The sequence below is a fragment of the Piliocolobus tephrosceles genome, chromosome 13 (genome assembly GCF_002776525.5).
Source record: "Piliocolobus tephrosceles isolate RC106 chromosome 13, ASM277652v3, whole genome shotgun sequence".
NCBI lineage: Eukaryota > Metazoa > Chordata > Mammalia > Primates > Cercopithecidae > Piliocolobus > Piliocolobus tephrosceles.
This window is the reverse complement of record NC_045446.1, coordinates 58,075,496-58,082,625: the sequence shown is the minus strand read 5'-3', so window position 1 is coordinate 58,082,625 and position 7,130 is coordinate 58,075,496. Positions and strand designations below refer to the sequence as shown.

Genomic DNA, 7,130 nt, shown 5'->3' with positions numbered 1-7,130 from the left:
ACGTGACAAATGCACAAGCTTCAATAACTGATTTGATCAACTGGAAGAAAGGGTATCAGTGACTGAAGATCCAATGAATGAAATGAAGTGAGAAGAGTAGTTTAGAGAAAAAAGAGTAAAATGAAAGAAACAAAACCTGCAAGAAATATGGGACTATGTGAAAAGACCAAATCTACATCTGATTGGTGTGCCTGAAAGTGATGGGGAGAATGGAACCAAGTTGGAAAACACTCTGCAGGATATTATCCAGAAGAACTTCCCCAACCTAGCAAGGCAGGCCAACATTCAAATTCAGGAAATACAGAGAATGCCACAAAGATACTCCTCTAGAAGAGCAACTCCAAGACACATAATTGTCAGATTCACCAAAGTTGAAATGAAGGAAAAAATGTTAAGGACAACCAGAGAGAAAGGTCGGGTTACCCACAAAGGGAAACCCATTAGACTAACAGCAGATCTCTCAGCAGAACCTCTACAAGCCAGAAGAGAGTGGGGGCTAATATTCAATATTCTTAAAGAAAAGAATTTTCAACCCAGAATTTCATATCCAGCCAAACTAAGCTTCGTAAGTGAAAGAGAAATAAAATCCTTTACAGACAAGCAAATGCTGAGAGATTTTGTCATCACCAGGCCTGCCCTACAAGAGATTCTGAAGGAAGCACCAAACATGGAAAGGAACAACTGGTACCAGCCACTGCAAAAACATGCCAAATTGTAATGGCCATTGATGCTAGAAAGAAACTGTATCAACTAATGAGCAAAATAACCAGCTAACATCATAATGACAGAGTCAAATTCACACATAACAATAGTAAACTTAAATGTCAATGGGCTAAATGCTCCAATTAAAAGACACAGACTGGCAAATTGGATAAAGAGTCAAGACCCATCAATGTGCTGTATTAAGGAGACCCATCCCACGTGCAGAGACACACAGAGGCTCAAAATAAAGGGATAGACGAAGAGCCACCAAGCAAATAGAAAACTAAGAAAGGCAGGGGTTGCAATCCTAGTCTCTGATAAAATAGACTTTAAACCAACAAAGATCAAAAGAGACAAAGAAGGCCATTACATAATGGTAAATGGATCAATTCAACAAGAAGAGCTAACTATCCTAAATATATATGCACCCAGTATGGGAGCACCCAGATACATAAAGCAAGTCCTTAGAGACTTACAAATAGACTGAGACTCCCACACAATAATAATGGGAGACTTTAACACCCCACTGTCATCATTAGACAGATCAACGAGATAGAAAGTTAACAAGAATATCCAGGAATTGAACTCAAGTCTGCACCAAGTGGACCTAATAGACATCTACAGAAGTCTCCACCCCAAATCAACAGAATATACATTCTTCTCAGCACCACATCACACTTATTCCAAAATTGACCACGTAATTGGAAGTAAAGCACTCCTCAGCAAATGTAAAAGAACATAAATTATAACAAACTGTCTCTCAGACCACAGTGCAATCAAACTAGGGCTCAAGATTAAGAAACTCACTCAAAACCCACCCAACTACATGGAAACTGAACAACATGCTCCTGAATGACTACTGGGTAGATAACAAAAAGAAGGCAGAAATAAAGATGCCCTTTGAAACCAATGAGAACAAAGATACAACATACCAGAATATCTGGGACACATTTAAAGCAGTGTGTAGAGGGAAATTTATAGCACTAAATGCCCACAAGAGAAAGCAGGAAATATCTAAAATTGATACCCTAACATCACAATTAAAAGAAGCAGAGAAGCAAGAGCAAACAAATTCAAAAGCTAGCAGAAGGCAAGAAATAACTAAGATCAGAACAGAACTGAAGGAGATAGAGACACAAAAAAACCCTTCAAAAAATCAATGAATCCAGGAGCTGTTTTTTTTTTTTTGAAAAGATCAACAAAATTGATAGACCACTAGCAAGATTAATAAAGAAGAAAAGAGTGCAGAATCAAATAGATGCAATAAAAATGATAAAGAGGATATCACCACTGATATCACAGAAATACAAACTACTATCCGAGAATACTATAAACACCTCTACGCAAATAAACTATAAAATCTAGAAGAAATGGATTAATTCCTGGACACACACACTCTCCCAAGACTAAACCAGGAAGTAGTGGAGTCCCTGAATAGACCAATAAAAAGCTCTGAAATTGAGGCAATAATTAATAGCCTACCAACCAAAATAAGTCCAGGACCAGACAGATTCACAGCTGAATTCTACCAGAGGTGCAGCGGAGTGGGTACCATTCCTTCTGAAACTATTCCAACCAATAGAAAAAGAGGGAATGCTCCCTAACTCATTTTATGATGCCAACATCATCCTGATACCAAAGCCTGGCAGAGGCACAACAAAAAAAGAGGATTTTAGACCAATATTCCTGATGAACATTGATGCAGAATCCTCAATAAAATACTGGCAAACCAAATGCAGCAGCACATCAAAAAGCTTATCCACTATGATCGAGAGGGCTTTATCAATGGGATGCAAGGCTGGTTCAACATATGCAAATCAATAAATGTATTCCAGCGTGTAAACAGAACTAAAGACAAAAACCACATGATTATCTCAATAGGTACAGAAAAGGCCTTTGACAAAATTCAACAGCCCTTCATGCTAAAAACTCTCAATAAATTCAGTATTGATGGAATGTAACTCAAAATAATCAGAGCTATTTATGACAAACCCACAGTCAATATCATACTGAATGGGCAAAAACTGGAAGCATTCCCCTTAAAAACCTGCACAAGACGGGGATGGCCTCTCTCACCACTCCTATTTAACATAGTGTTGGAAGTTCTGGCCAGGGCAATCAGGCAGCAGAAAGAAATAAAGGGTATTCAATTAGGCAAAGAAGAAGTCAAATTGTCCTTGTTTGCAGATGACATGATTGTATATTTAGAAAACCCCATCATCTCAGCCCCAAATCTCCTTAAGCTGATAAGCAACTTCAGCAATGTCTCAGGATACAAAATTAATGTGCAAAAATCACAAGCATTCCTATACACCAATAACAGACAAATAGAGAGCCAAATCATGAGTGAACTCCCATTCACAATTGCTTCAAAGAGAATAAAATACCTAGGAATCCAACTTACAAGGGATATGAAGGACCTCTTCAAGGAGAACTACAAACCATTGCTCAACAAAATAAAAGAGGACACAAACAAATGGAAGAACATTCCATGCTCATGAATAGGAAGAATAAATGTCATGAAAATGGCCATACTGACCAAGGTAATTTATAGATTCAGTGCCATTCCCATTAACATACACATGACTTTCTTCACAGAATTGGAAAAAACTACTTTAAAGTTCATATAGAATCAAAAAGCCCACATTGCTAAGACAATCCTAAGACAAAAGAACAAAGATGGAGACATCCCCTTACCTGACTTGAAACTATACTACAAGGCTACTGTAGCCAAAACAACATGGTACTGGTACCAAAACAGCGATATAGACCAATGGAACATAACAGAGCCCTCAGAAATAATACCACAAATCTACAACCATCTGATCTTTGACAAACCTGACAAAAACCAGAAATGGGGAAAGGATTCCCTATTGAATAAATGGTGCTGGGAAATCTGGTTAGCCATCCACAAAAAGCTGTAACTGGATCCCTTCCTTACACCTTATACAAAAATTAATTCAAGATGGATTAAAGACTTACATGTTAGACCTCAAACCATAAAAAACCCAGAAGAAAACCTAGGTAATACCATTCAGGACATAGGCATGGGCAAGGACTTCATGTCTAAAATACCAAAAGCAATGGCAACAAAAGCCAAAATTGACAAATGGGATCTAATTAAACTAAAGAGCTTCTGCACAGCAAAAGAAATTACCATCAGAGTGAACAGGCAACCTACAGAATGAGAGAAAATTTTTGCAATCTACTCATCTGACAAAGGGCTAATATACAGAATCTACAAAGAACTTAAACAAATTTACAAGAAAAAAACAAACAACCTAATCAAAAAGTGGGCAAAGGATATGAACAGATACTTCTCCAAAGAAGATATTTATGAATCCAACAGACACATGAAAAAATCCTTATCATTACTTGTCATCAGAGAAATGCAAATCAAAACCAGGATGAGATACCATCTCACACCAGTTAGAATGGCGATCATTAAAAAGTCAGGAAACAACAGGTGCTGGAGAGGATGTGGAGAAACAGGAACACTTTTACACTGTTGGTGGGACTGTAAACTAGTTCAACCATTGTGGAAGACAGTGTGGCAATTCCTCAAGGATCTAGAACTAGAAATACAATTTCACCCAGCCATCCCATTACTAGGTGTATACTCAAAGGATTATAAGTCATGCTGCTATAAAGACACATGTGCATGCATGTTTACTGCGGCACAATTCACAATAGCAAAGACTTGGAACCAACCCAAATGTCCATCAGTGATAGACTGGATGAAGAAAATGTGGCACATATACACCATGGAATGCTATGCAGCCATAAAAAAGGATGGGTTCATCTCCTTTGCAGGGACATGGATGCAGCTGGAAACCATCATTCTCAGCAAGCTATCGCAAGAACAGAAAACCAAACACCACATAGTCTCACTTATAGGTGGGAATTGAACAATGAGAACACTTGGACACAGGAAGGGGAACATCACACATTGGGGCCGGTTTTGAGGTGGGGTGGGGGGAGGGATAGCATTAGGAGATATACCTAATGTAAAGACAAGTTAATGGGTGCAGCACACCAACATGGCACATGTATACCTATGTAACAAACCTGCACGTTGTGCACATGTACCCTAGAACTTAAAGTATAATTAAAAATAAAATTAAAAATAAATGGAAAGCTAATCCCCTACCATGTCTACTTGGTAAAGTGTCAGGAAGATGCCCTACCGCAGAGTGAGTCTACAACACCCATTCAAGGCTTTTCTCCCAAACTGGTTATTTTATAACATGGGTTTCCAAAGTCAGAATGAGTGCCAAATGAGTTTATCTCAAGGTCATTGTACACACCAGATGCACAGTTTAAAATACAAGTAAAATTTAAGTATCATCTCAGAATATAGTATTAAAGAATGAGTGGGTTGAAAATTTTATTTGGAGCAGCAATGAGTGAGTAGAGATTTTTATTTGAAGGAGGAATGGTGAGAGGCAAGCCATGACCCTTCCCTAGAGTGTGGAATGTGCCAGCAGCCTGTATTTTCCCAGGACCCTCTTCAAGCTCTCCATGACCTCCTAATTCTTCAGGCTGTAGATGAGCGGATTCAGGGCTGGAGTGACAATTGTGTAGAAAACAGAGATGATGTTGTCTTGTTTGGGGCTGTGGAAGGAACTGGGCAAGACATACATGAATGTGGCAGCTCCATAGAACATCCCTACCACAGTCAGGTGGGAAGAGCAGGTGACAAGGGCTTTCTTCCTCCCCTCATTTGATGGTATATGAAGCACAGTGAATAGGATTAGTATGTAGGAGGCCACAATGGCAGAAATGGGGAGCAAGAGGAAAGTCACACCTGTCACGTATATTATAAGCTCATACCTGGAAGTGTCAGCACAGGCCAACTTCAGCAAGCGTAGGATCTCCCAGAGCAGATGACTGATTTCCCAGGACAGGCAGAAAGGGAAGTGCATGGTGTAAATAGCATGTCCTAGAGCACTCTGGAATGCCAGGATCCAGGATGTGGCACCATGAGCCAGCAGACTCTTGGGCTCATGAGAGTCATGTATTTCAGAGGATGACAAATGGCCACAAACCTGTCATAGACCATGAAGGCCAGTAGGAGGTCCTTAGTAATAAAAGGAGAATGTTGGTTCTGCTGAACCCTGAATCCATATGATAGCTCTGCTGCTAGGGGTTGTGGAGGAGGAGTGGAGTATGAGGCGCATGTGGGACAGCGTTCATTTGGCTTGCTTTTTATGAATGCAGTTTTTTCACAGTTGGTTGGAAGAGTTAGGAGGCCTTTTGGAAGAGGAAAATAATTCTTGATCAAATTATTTATCTTTCCCTTCTATAATCTGCACCTACTTCTCCAAGTATCCATTTATGTCACTATGCTGGTCAACTCAGAGTTAGAACCTTTAAGTGGTAAGGTCATATAAAAAACTGATGTTGGAAGGCTCATCTGATCCATCTCCTTTCATTCATTCAATAAGTACTTACTAAAGACCTATGATATCTTAGGCACTACACTTGGGCAACTGTGTAGATGTGAAAAATCAATCACACAAACACATACATACATCCAATGATACACGCATGGCACAAGTATACATATGTAACAAACCTGCATGTTATGCACATGTACCCTAGAACTTAAAGTATAACAATAAAAAAAAATTATTCAACTCAGGAATTCCTTTACAGCAATGCAAACAGACTAATACAAAGACAATCACTGATTTTTTATTATGGGTATTACTCTGTGATAAGTAGAGTCTCCCAATGTGTCTATTTTGTTGAAAGGAATTACTTGTTATTTTTAACTATTATTTCAAGCAATCTCGGTTAATATTCTGTAAGTTATTTTAAAGACATACAATTTATTTTTTAATACTCAAGATGTGTTTCATTATTTGCATTTTATATACTATGTTCTTTAAGTACTTTGTTTTCTCAGCCTAGAACTCTCACTTCAAAGAATTCTGAAACATTTACCAGTTTGGAAGGATGTGTTTGTTTTATACACTTTCTTTTATATTTTTCCACCCTGATTTTTGTCAGTGGACTCTCAGACTTTCTTAGATTGATCTTCTACCAAAGTATTAGAATTTTAAATTATTTTTAGCCAGATTAATACATTTTAAATTTTGTAATATGTTTTTACTTCCAGGTGTGCTCATCTGTGTTGCTGGTACTGGTATTTTACATAACAGCTTTTACTTGTCTCAAGGACATGATCTCCTCTCCAATTTTCGAGAAAATTATTTCCTTTAAATATTGTCTTCTGTTGTACTGTTAGTTCCCTTATACTAGCTCTATTTTCTTATTTCTTGAGTTTGGTGCCTCTTTATCATTGCGTTCATTTACTTTAAAATTTTAATTTTTCTGTTGTCTATTGTGTTTGCATTTAATAAAGTATTTAGCTACCTACCCAAAAAAAAAAAAAAAAAAAAAAGTTGATGAAGTCCAAAAAA

General features: G+C 38.0%; 1 pseudogene; it reads right to left on the bottom strand.

Moving 5' to 3' along the window:
- Positions 1 to 5,165: 5,165 nt before the first annotated feature.
- LOC111524675 lies at positions 5,166 to 6,254 on the bottom strand (annotated as a pseudogene).
- Between the last annotated feature and the right edge of the window lie 876 nt (positions 6,255 to 7,130).